We start from the raw sequence: 13,361 nt of genomic DNA on the forward strand, positions 1-13,361 counted from the left end.
GCTGCACAAATGTGGCAAGCTGGGAACGTTGCATTATGAAAAAAAAAAACTTTATGAAAAATACTGAGTTTCTTCCTTGCCCCAAAAGTCTGTTCGTTGCAATTGAAAATTGGTTTTGATTTGTTGTTAACTGCAGAGATGACGTGAGCTATGAATAACTTGAACTCATACATATCAACTGACAGACAGTGGTGTGAAAAGACATTTCTTTCATCTATTTTAGATTTTTTTTTCCATACATAAATGTAAGAGATGATCAAACAATTTCTAATATAACTCAAAGCGAACCAGACTTAATACAAAATGCAGATCGTGTCCGACAACATGAAGTAGGCTATCTCAAATAACAACCCATCATACTATTGAATTAAAGAAATTAAACAGGAGACAACAAACAAAGTTACATCTGTCAATCTGGAAACAGAAACAATCCCATTTCTAAGGCTTTGGGACTCCAGTGAAACAGAGAGGCATTATCCACATGGAGAAAACAGGGAACTGAGGAGAACTTTCTCAGGAGTGGCTGGGCTACCAAAATTACTCCTAAAGGGCTTTGAAGACTCCTCCAGGAGGCAAAAGAGATCCCAGAACAGCTTTAAAAAGAAATCTGCAGGCCTAACTAACAAAACTCAAAGTTACATGATTAAAAAAAGAGAGAGACTGAGCAAAAATGGCATCCACGGAAGAGCTCCAAGGCAACCCCACTGCTGACCAGTCTGGTCGGGGGCCACTTTGTTGGTTCAGGATCATAATTAATGGAACCATGAATTCTGGTCTTTACTTCAAAATCCTGATAGAGATTGTCCAGCCATCATTTTGTGACTTTACACTGAAAAGCTCCCAGGTCATGCAGCGGAGCAATGATCTGAAGGGCACCAGCATGTTTGACGCCTATGAAGGGGAATATTTTGAGGTGACCAGACTCAGACTTACTTTAATGATCCCAGGGGGAAATTACTTTTGTTACATGCTCCAGAATACACACATTGTTATATATATATATATATATATATATATATATATATATATATATATATATATATATATATATATATATATATATATATAAAACATTCCACATAAGGTAATACCATATCATAATAGTCATATCACCTCACCACCAAGTCACAGTCTAGACTTGAATGCAACGGCGGGGTGTTTGCATGACCATAAACGTGCCTTCATGAATCAAAAAGTCCCAGTTAGACTCAATTAAATCAACGGGGGACCACAATTTTTCCAAAGTGATTTAAAAGACACTTTGTGGCATAAACAGCCTTTAGGTTTTAGAGGGCAGTAAGTTTTTCACATAGAGCCAGGTTGTCTTCTTTCCCCTTCGAAAAACAAAATTAACACTTCAAAACAGTTTACTCGGGTTGCCTTTGTCTGATCTTAAATGTATTTGATAATCTGAAACATTTAAGTGTGTCCAAATGAAAACACGAACCGAAGAATTTTGTTATGGAGCCAGTTCTTTATCATGTCACACTGTATTGTAAGCGTTCAAAACATCACAAGAGCACATAAATATTATGGCAAATCAAATAAGAAGTAGATTTAATAAATCTGCATAATTAATAGTGGTTAACAGATTCGATATTTCAAACAAAAACGAGGTGTTTTGGATCACGCTTTGAGCAGGGACCAGGGAGGTGTGACAAACTACAGCCTATTATTACACATTATGGTGTTGGTGGTTTTGTGTGTCAAAGTGGAATAAAGCATGTTAACTTGCTCCATAGAGAGGGGAGGAGATGTAAAGAAACTTTCAAACAAACCTACTGTCAGCGGACAGATAAAGACACAATCAGCAGTTTGTGTGCGCGTTCCTAGGCACCAGCGGGCCGTCAGGTGGTCCTCGGTACTCTCCAGTCACCGGCCCACCAGCCTCCGCAGCACTATTGTGCAAAAAAAAAAGACGCCGCATGACTGATGCAACAAAGGAAGAGACATTGATCTTCTGAGACAAGCTCTACTCGCTGCATACTGCGCTAAAGCAAATGAGCTGATCCTCCTCAGTGGTCTGCGGCTAAGCCGTGCTTTTAAACCTCGTAGCTCTTAATCTACGGCGTCGGGACGGCAAACGACTCGGGATTTTGTGTCGCAGCGCTTGTTGGATCCAAGAAGAAAAAATCCCAGGGACTTTAAACTAAAATGAATTCAGGAAAGAGCGATACAAACCTTTAGAGGCTATATTATATGTTTTGTTAAAACCATTCACTTACCACAAGGACACAATGTTTCCTAACTTAAAGCAAACCCCACAGAGCATATAGCACTGACAGGTGTTGGGTTTCTAGTGTACCCTTGAGCAGGGCACTTCCACTCACTTATCACGGCTTAATTCAATTGCCCCAATAAAACCATCCAGCTGCATAAACACATTATAGGACGTGTGAAATCTAAAACACAGTGCATCTTTAATACTCTCTGGATAGCGGGGTCTGCTGCGGGGGACAATAAATCATTTTACACGGTAATTTTATGATTTAAGAGTTCAGTGTTTGTCACTCTGTCATGTGGCACCAAGCTGGAATGAGGTGTCGGGCTCCTACGAGTCCATTAAAGTCCACTTGCCCAAATGGCAGAACGTGAGACCCCATTTGTGGCGGCGGGTTGAAGCTGTGACAGCATGAATCTGTTGAAAAGGCTTTGGTTTTTTTTTTTTTTTTTTTTACACCTGTGTGTGACACAGGGGAGAGGGAGAGTCAGCCAGCTGTGCTCTCTTGTGGTGATTCTGGGGATAGCCTGGAAAATGCCAAAGATAAGCTCATTTTCACTCAGTAATTATTTAAAATGATAGAGAACATGCATACCTGATTTATCCAGGTATTTGTCTTTCCCCTGTAGTCACACATAAGATGCAGAGGGCCATATAGAAGGATATCAAAATAAAATAAAACTGCAATTAAGTTTGGAGGAATGCAACAAGAACTTTAATCTCTTAAATCATTTAATGCAACAATGCCCTATAAAAGGAGGAATATAGTAATCAACTCCACTCAACTGAAATTATTTATTTCTAAGACTACAACGAAAACAAATATTTTAGAGCCTGATTTGCTAAAAGATATCAAATCCATGTTTTGTTGCAAATGTTTATATGATCTGTGAACCCTCATTAGTTTCAGATGGTTTATTCACACCAAAAAAAATCCATTTAATCTCTCTAAATACTCAGATTAAGTTCTGTAAAAGCATTTGCTGTGCTGTTTAGTGCCAATAATTCAGAATTATTAATTTAGTGGCTCCAATCTAGTGGCTCTTACATGGATGCCGTACTGGGCGAGTTCCTCCTCCTGGGATCGCAAAAGCCTACCCACTTCCCTGACAAAGCTACTTCTGCAATAAAATATATTAATAACAATAATTTTGTAACTTATCACAAACACTGACAGTAATTAATAATTGCTCTAGACAAATAGTTTGGATTAATCATTTTGTCTAGTCTCGTCTTCGAGAGCCACTATCCTGCAACTTTTGGCTAAACTCCTTCATCAGCATTTAGCTGTTCAGCTCTGCAGAGGTCTGGTGAAGAGCCATTCAGCGGATTCAGAGGGATTGGAGCAGGGATGCATCATAAAGTTGCACAACAGTAGCTCTAAAAGACTGGATTTGGGCAAAATAGAAACCAACTTTAACGTCACCAGGGACAGCCACAACAACCACATTCTCAGAGTGACACCCATCGACTGAACATGCAAGTAAGCCAACCAGAAAAATCCTTCGGGGTGCCGTAGCGAGATAACCAGCCCCCCTCCCCACCCCCCACCAGGCTGTACCTAGGCAGAAAGTCATGTCTTTCCCATCATAGATTATCACTGAATGCTATAAAGTAATAAGTATGGCGAGAAGTCAATTTGTTGTTTTAGTTTAGAGATGAAGATTGTGCACGACGGCCACATACCTCAGCTCTCTGTCTGTTTTAAACAGGTTAAAACAGACAGACGGGGTTGTTACTGCTTCTATCTGTGCTGGCAGGTATAAGGGCTCACTAAGCAGATATCTCTCTGGGGTGGTCAGCCAGCTTCTCTGCGCACAGGCCTGCACATCGTCCTCTCCATCACAGGGGGCAGGTCTACACATACAGTGGCTTTCCATCGTCTCCCAGGACGTCTTCAGCATTTGCTTCATCAGGGCTGATTACTGGAGACATTCCTCTGCCATGCAGCCATAAATTCACCTGATGTGAAGCAGACCTGCATCCTGCACTTTTTACCGAGGCACTGAAAATCAGGGGAGAAGCTGCACTTTCAAAACCAGCAAACGCTTTGTTGAAACGGCTGAATAAAACCTTGGAGTCAGCGATATACCCTCTCTCAAATTACATCACAAATGCAACAGGGGAAAAAAAAAATTATACAAACCGTGTTTTTCTCTAAAGTGAAGCATTTTTTTTTTGTTTACACGGAATGTAAAGCTGCTATAGTTGTATTTAAACAGAATTAATTTCATCTATAGGGGGGAAAAAAATCTTTATTTATGACCCCATCACCGACACAAGACTAGGTTCAAGCTTCTCTCCATCTGTTTGCAATCCCAGTGTAATGCTATCATCACCTGTTTCCACGGTCCCAGACACATCTGGCTTGCGTTACAAAAAAAAAAAAAAAAAATTACATAAGGTGCGTTTTTTTCACCCCCCTTCTTCTTTCCATAACTTTAGTATTTGGCTCAAATTTCAGAAATAGAGTTAAAACAACAAATTAAGATCTAAGTCATGAGACATGAAGGAAAAATTCCAGTTGGCTTTTAAATTTGAGAGGTCCTATCATATTAAATGTAAGGTTTATTGGAGTATAAAACCAGTTTAATCTGATAACAGTTCAGCTTTCAAAGTCTTGGCAAATACGCTGTCCAGCTTTGGTTGTTAGAGAGTCCTGTGGGTTTAAAATTAAGCTCAGTTCCTCCACATATGAGCCACTTTTGAAGGCAAAGCATCACTGCTAATTGTTGTTTGAGTAAATGTATTTAGGGGATCAGAGGGCACAGTAATTTGCATTGTGAATGTGGAAAAGTGCTCCAATTCAGAGGTAATTCATCATACGGTAATGTTTAAGAACTTCAGTGGTTTTAGTCACTTATTATCTAATTCCTCTCTGTAAATTTAAACCTCTATCTTTGTAAATCGGAAAGCACGCTTAATTTAAATATTAATTTGCATCGTGTTTCTTAATTTCTACTTACTTACATGAAGTTACTCAATTATTATAACTGGTTGTTGTGACTAAAGGTGCAGTTAAAAAAAGAATTTGGTCCCTCAGAGATTGTTTCCAGTATTGCCTTTTCTCCTCACACCTAAATGTTTTAGATCATCAAACACATATGACAATGCTAACCTGAGTAAATATAAATTATGATTTTGTTTAGTCACATCTTTTGGGAATCTGTGTTGTGTTTTTTTCCCCACCCACACCCCGGCCTGATTACTGCCAGATCTGTAGAATCAAGAAGCCAACCTAAATTACTCCAAGAGTGTGTCAACAACTCGTCCAGGAGGTCACAAGAGAATCCAGAACAACCTCCTCAGCTAAAGTCAGAGTTTGAGATTGAACAATAAGAAAGAGAATAGGCAAAAGTGGCATAAACGGGCAATTACCAAAAACAATTTTTTTAGCGATTCCAAAGAGTTCTTGGAAGACATTGTCCACTACCGAGAAAAGAGTGTATCGCTGCCTTTCAGTTACTTCGGAGGCTGGAACTAGGAGCTGGGAATGGTGTAACGCCCCAAAAATACAATTCCAGTTAACACAGTCGGAGAAGTCGGGATTTCAATATGGTGATAGCCAGGAAAGCTGTTGGTTTATGCGTTATAGCTCTTATAAACGTCCCTTAAAGCTATTCTTTCCACACGCAAACACCAATTTTGATTTGTTTGGTTCAGAGTTGCAGCCGCTACATGTAACATTGATTTTAGATGCATTCATACAACTGTGTCTTGTAAAATAAACATGTTTTATCACAGCCTACTGTTGTTGATGTGAGGATCCACCATACTGGATCTGACAATCGGACATAAAAATTTCTCCAGCTGTCCGAGTGGGAAGTCTGACTTTTACAGCCCCACTTCTGACTCGGAAGCCAGGATATCCATGTTCCGACTGCAGCTGGAGCGCTGCACAACCTCTTGGAAAGTGGCCGTCGTGTTACATCAGGTTTAACACTCACACAGCATTTTCAGCAAAGGAACATCATACAGACAGCAAATCGGTTGGTGGTGGTCTTGTGAGCTTAAGCTAACGCACACTGGTGGTTATGCTCCAGGACCATTATGAGCCCAAACTCTGAATGGCTCAACATTAAGCTTTCGAGGGGGTCCACTCAAATTCTTAAATGTTACTGAGATGCAGTGACTCGACATTAAACGGGCTTTAAACGCGCAACAACCAGCCGGTGTGGCAAAATTACAATTCTGCTTAGATGAATGGGCTGAAATACCTCTGCTGATTAGTAGTTATTTTATAGGTGGAGTCTGTGATTTTTCCAGAAGTTTCCCCAGGTCCCTTTTTGAATAACTTCACATGCACAAGACCATCTTACCTGTTCTTCCGTTCCTCAGGGGAATCGCGTGGAAAAATTTGCCAAATCCACTCTGGATTTCTTTCTTTCTACTGAGGCCTTCTTCTTCTTCTTCTCTTAAACATGAATGTGGTTTGCTTCTTGCAACTCTTGCAACACCGTCGCCTTGTTCAAAGTCTACGGTGAGAGCAGAAGAGCTACAATGTTCACGGCTAACCCCGAAGCTAGCCGCCAACCTAACCGGATGCATAAACACTACAAGTGCGCAGCCAGCAAGCAGAAACCAGGACGGAACGAGCACGGACATTGCCGTTACTTAAGCGTGTTTTTACCCACAGAGATCGATTTTTAACCTCCTTTTTCTGAATACATAATGTATTGACTACTTTCAGGACGGAAGGACCATTTTCTGAACAGGATTACCAACTTTAAATGCTTAATGATAGCTGTTTCTGCCAAGCGTGGCACAACCAGTTAGTAGAGTAAGGTACAATTGCTGTTTCACACAGGGCCAGGCTGATTTGGATAGTTCTCCCTCAATAAATTTAGGCATTGCTTGAAAAGTGTATTTTGTATTCATTTGGGTTATCTTTATCTGATTTTAAAATTTGTTCACAGCACAGTGAGTTTTATTGTCTGAAACATTAACAGAGTATTTAAGACCTGAGCTGATCCAACCTTATGCACACACTTGACGGATGTTGTGCAGGTCTCATGTCTGTGGTACAAGAGGAAATAACATTTGTGGTTACACCTCAAAGGGTAGCATACTATCAGAAAACTCTTGCCCAAGGAATTATATTTCCCTGCCTCATAACAGTCTGGAATTTGTGTATCCGCTCTGTCTCTCCCATGGACACCAGCTGTGCAGCTGGTGTGCGCTGGAAACTGCAGTTAGCCTGCAGCCGTGTGGGATTTTTTAGGCAGATCTCCCATGTGCGTTCAAGGAAGCAGTAATGTCATGCAATCGGGGCCTGTGTTATCATTGTGCAGATCCTGGAGTGATGTCAGAGGAAAAAGGAAACTAGCTAACTCCCAAACCAAAAGAGCAAAGGTTTAAAGCTGGCTGGCAGAGACCCAGATCGGCTTAAAGACTTTGCTTATACTTTTCTTTCCATTTTGCTGACATCAGTCGTATGCTCACTCCATCCAAACGACCTGAGTGGACAGGATGTTGGTTTTCTTGGCATATCTGGTTATGAGCAGTGATTTATTTGTACAGAGTAATAGCTGTCTTTTTGAGGTTAAAAGTGATGTATATAATAAATGAAATGGCTTTGCATTGATAAAACCTGCTTTTGTAAATGGGATCAACCTGGGGAAAAAAGGCTCAGTGGGAAAGATGAATTCATCCACTACATTAACGCGAGCTTTTACTCATCAGTAATGAATAATCAACACGCCCTAATCAATTAAAAGAAAGATCATTACGTGTCCCTCAGTAAGTCCTGTTTTATGGCTCTCGTGGAGTGAGGGATCAAAGCTGACTTTTAATGCATCTGAAAGAATCGGCTACAGTGAAATTACTTAAATCTCACTACAAAAACTCAAAAGACAAATAAATCATAAAGTACCTTGTTCAAAGTATTTAAGCCCCTTTGAACTGTTACAATCGCAAATGTTTCTGTTTTATTGGGATTTTATGTGATACACCCACACAGATCAGTGCATAATTGTGACATGGTAGGAAATGATTAATAACTATCTTTAAAAAATAAGAATCTGAAAAGTGGTGTGTGTGTTCATGTTACACATCCAAACACAATCTACTGCAACAAAATATGTTCAAAAGGGAGGCAATGATTCAATTCAATGATTCAATTCAATTCATCCGTTTGTAATTTAATTTCAGTGTAAATCTAGATATTCTATCAAGGCCTCAGAGGTTTGTTGGAGAACGTTAGTGAAACAAACCGCATCCCAAGAAACCCAAGAAACACAGCAGGTCACAGAGGAAATTGTGGAGATGCTAAAAGCAGGTTATTCAACAGTATAATGAGCTTTTAGCCTCAGAAAAACAGGATGCCACAGCTGCAAGACATGGCCTTCCGTCTAATATGGTAAGCAGAAAAGCAGGTAAAAGGCCCATGGTTGCTCTGGAGGAGCTGTGAAGATCCACAGCTCAGGAGGGAGAATCTGTTGACAGGACAACCAACAATTGTGTACTGCACCCATCTTTATGGGCAAAAAGTAAGCCATTATTGAAAGTAAGAAAGCTGAAAAGTCCCACTGAAATCATGCCACAAGGAATAGCAAACGTGGGGAATAAGGAGCTTTGCCAAGATACAATCAATCTGAACCAAATTTTTAGGCTTACTTGCAAAACACAGCATGTGACATTAAAGGAGAATTGCAAAGGTTTAAAGGAAAATATTATTATTTTTCTTTCCCATACATGCCCTTACAATTGCCCGACATGCAAATGAGTTTTCCTCTATTTACCACTGCTCCCTCTATAGACTGGATTAGTCAGTGCGTGTGGGTGTGACATGTGGCTCACTCTCGTTTAACTGCCTACGTTGTTGAGTTTCCGCCGTAATGATGCATTAGCAAGAGAACACGGTTAACTTAAATCTTTAGAGCTTTTTTTTTTTACCTCAGAAGACATCACGCCTCTCATCAAAAGATCAAAAGTCGCAGCGGCAGATTTATTTCCTCTTCTACCACTCTGGTTTGATTCTTGTGACTCCATTTTCCATTTTCAAAGTCTACGGTGAAAGAAGCAGCGCTACAATGACAGAATCAGATGGGATATTTTATTAAATGTAAATCTGCGTTCAAAAGCCACTATTAGTTAGAGAAAGGAGCCTTGCAGCGGTGATATTCATGTTCCATTGCTTTAATGTGAATTTAGAATATGTGTTGTGAATCCCTTCCCACAAAGGTTTCAGCTGCTGTAATTAATGTAACGATAAAAACTGGCCCAAGGAGAACAGGACATGGAACCGGCGAGAGTGTGACGGAAGAACCCAGTCCAACCAATTAGGACAAAACCTTAATGACAATAATAAACAGAGAGCAATGAACTGAATAAGGCAAGAAATTATCTGAAAGGAAACACAACAGAAAACGTGAATTGTGACAGCTTGTTTTTGTGCTGCTCTGTATCCACAGGCAGAAAGGAAGTTGAGCTAAGTTTTCGATGATTTTTTTTTTTTTCTAGCTTTTAAGGATCATTTTCTCCACAGCCACTTAAAAACTAAATACCAGACCATCACAAGATTACTCTAAAAGACGTAAACAATTTGTCTTTAAAGACAGCATCAGTTTAACTCCCAGATAGTTTCTGTTGTTCCTTTTCTAAAGCCAACTGTGGAGCACTGTGATATAAGCAGAAGTATTTGCCCTGAGTTAAAAAATCAACGGCATGCTGGAGAATGCCTTCCACATCCAGCCTGTTACGACATCCAAGTAGAGCGGTGGAAACATGTTGACGTTTCCGTGGGAGTTCAGTGTTTATATACTTTATGATTCTTGTAGAGCTAAAAATTAAAGATTTATTCCTGTTCAGCTCACGATTTTGACATCACCATAAATATGTCTTTCTATGCATTTGTTTCACAATAACGGAGCTCACAGGAGAAGTATTTGTGAAATGTACACCAAAGGGCTTTATTGCGAACTCATGCAAGTTTTTTATAAAGAAATATTTTTTTTAGAACAGCATGTAACACCAGAATTTTTGTAGTATCAATTAATACAATTAGACACATTATTCGGTCCGCTGCACAAGAAAATGTACTGAAACACTCTCGGTTTAAGAAATGTAAGACAAGATATATCAGATGGATTTGTTTTGATTTTCAGTTGTTTGTGAGAGTGGAACAAGTATTACTGTTTGCTTTTCGTACAGTAAATGTGATTACTACCAGGTTTTCAGCAAAGAAATTCACCATAAGCCTATGTTTGTAGTAGGGGGTTTTAAAAAGCTCTAATTTAAATTTATTGTACAACTGAGGTTGTTTTGCATTTTATTATATTCCAATGAGAAGTCATTTTGATGATAATTATCGATTTCAAAAACTGGTTTCCCAATTGAGTTAAAGTCAGTTTGTGTCCCGGCATGACGAGTATGCGTCGGAGTTATTATGCAGGAACATCTTAACATGTTAATAGTCTCCTCAATGGGTACGTTTATTTAAGTAATTCAATTCTAAAAGTCAAACTCATATAATACAGATTTCTTATACAAAGAGTTGAATGTTTCAAATGTTTGATGTGTTATTTTTTTATTATTATGGCTCAAGTGGATACCAAAACAATGTGTTTCTCAGGACACTAATATCAGATAAAACTGATAACAAAGCACTTTACGAGGACCAAAGTTATTTGAAGAAAGAAAGAAAGAAAGAAAGAAAGAAAGAAAGAAAGAAAGAAAGAAAGAAAGAAAGAAAGAAAGAAAGAAAGAAAGAAAGAAAGAAAGAAAGAAAGAAAGAAAGAAAGAAAGAAAGAAAGAAAGAAAGAAAGAAAGAAAGAAAGAAAGAAAGAAAGAAAGAAAGAAAGAAAGAAAGAAAGAAACATGGAGGACATGGACTTAAATTGCCCAAAGCCTTGTATTAAGCAAGCCCTGAACCAACGACAGAGGTCTATCAAGCAGAACAGGTTGGACAGTTGCATGTTGGTATGAAATCCTAATTAAAGAAGAAAATATGTTGTTTATTCCATTCAGAAATCAAGGTCCCAGATGAGAAAGCCTGGAGAAGTTGCCTGAGGTCCAGTGTGAGGTTCCTACAGTCAGTGATGATCGTTGGTGCCATGTCATCTGCCTGATTTTAGTCTGCTCCGTCATCCACCAGGAAATCTAGAGCACTTCATGGTCAGAATCAATCAGACAAAAGAGATTGGGTCGATTTATTATTACAATCTATGTTTGTTATGTTTCTAATAGCAGAATGAAGACAGGCTTCAGGTTATTTCTGCTGTTGCTTTAATAACACATCAACATCCTTTACAAGCAGTTTCAGGTGGTTTACATTGTATGTCCCTTTAGATTTACCATTAAAAAAAAAAGATTTTTAAATCAGCTAAAACTCTCATCAAGAGTAGGTAGGTGTCCTTTCTTGACACATATTTCCCTATTTTAATAGAAAAAGACACCAATCAAGCCTGACTATAGACGTGTCCAGCTGATATTTTATGACGACATTCATAGCTGCAGTGTCACTGCCTCATTTAAGTCCTGACAGCACAAATGAATAAATTTGATAGTTCCAGATTAGATTTGGCACACCATGGATAACCCATAGATCACAGAGCACTTCTTTTCGTTACAAAGTTATATCTCACAGGTTGAATCTGAGAAATCCGTGCCGCTAAATGTAACCTCTGAAGCTATTGAACAGACAGAGAGATTAGCATACAAACGGCTCCCATAGATCATCCTTCTGAGCATAGGCTAATGGCAGGTGAATGATACTTATCAAGCTTCATAAGTGGTCCTTCCAATAAATACGCAGTCCAGGTCATTTGTACTGGGATTCAAGAGTTGATGGATATAGGATTACCACTTAACCTTGGAGTAATTCCAAGACGTTGCTTAAATCATCTAATACATTATCTATCCCATAACGGCTTGACCGGTCTTTAAAGACATCACTTCATAATGCAAAATATGTTTTATGAGATAGATTTAACTGAGGGTATTAGTGACTTATGAATCATATAGATGTGCTCATGACAGAGCACCAACATCGTTTTCTTTTAAAGAAATCGCTCTGGACTGTGGCCTTTGTAGTCTCACAGCACAATAGCCGTTATTATTATGTGCATTTATGTTTGGGCTAGCTAAAGGCATTCTGTAATGAATGCTAAACAACAATGTAGTGAGCCTAATATTTACTGCTGAGAAGTCTCTGACACATGTCTAGTCTTGATCGGGTTTAAACTTGCCTTCAAACTGAGATCACGTGATTCATGTCGAAGCTCTCGTTTTCATTTATATAGCGCTTTAAAACAACAAACTAAGGTGACCAAAGCACATAACAGTAAAACCACAATACGTAAACACATACAGCCATAAAAGAAAGACAACAGGAAAAATAGAAATCCTATAGCTAAAATGCCACCATGCTACTTGGTATTCAAAGCCTGCCGGAAAATGTGAGTCTTAAGCTTGGATTTTAAGATGCCTGAGTCTGGGGAGGAGTGGAGCTGGTTTCAAATCCGCGATGCTACCTCTGAAAATGCCTGGTCACCCCAATGCTTTAGCTTGAAACATCTAATAAAAGTTGATTTGATGACCTCAGGGATCTGCCATATTCAGACAGATGTAAAAGTTCAGATAAATATGTTGGAGCCAGGCCATTAGGAGCTTTAAGAATGAACAATAAAAGTTTAAAATTAGTTCTCAACTGGACAGGAAGCCTGTGTGGAGGATTAAACAAGGGTGACATGCTCGCGTCTACAGATGTTTGTTAAAAGTTGAAGCTGTTTAAGAGAGACGGGGATATAAAGACCGTTATAGTAGTCGAGTATCAAACTATTAAAAGCAGGAATGACCTTCTCCAAGTCGTGGAGATGTAGCCTTGGCCAGAAGACGCAGGCAATAATAACAGGATGTGACTACAGAGTTCATTTGTTTATTGAATTTAAAGTCCCAATCAAATATTACCCCCAAGTTTCTGACGAAGTTCTTAAACACTGAGATTGAAGGTGTGATTGTCACCAAAATTGTCAGGATCCCCAGGGGTTTGATAACTTATTGTAGCTTCCTGCAGGATCCTGTAGTCTGGTTATTTTGTACCGTTCATCCCTAGTGCTTAATTTTTGTCATCTGTTTAGTTTTTATCTTAATGATATATCCTGGTATTTGTTAGCTTCTGTCTAGTTGTCTGATGTTCTTT

The sequence above is a fragment of the Fundulus heteroclitus genome, chromosome 4 (assembly GCF_011125445.2).
Source record: "Fundulus heteroclitus isolate FHET01 chromosome 4, MU-UCD_Fhet_4.1, whole genome shotgun sequence".
NCBI lineage: Eukaryota > Metazoa > Chordata > Actinopteri > Cyprinodontiformes > Fundulidae > Fundulus > Fundulus heteroclitus.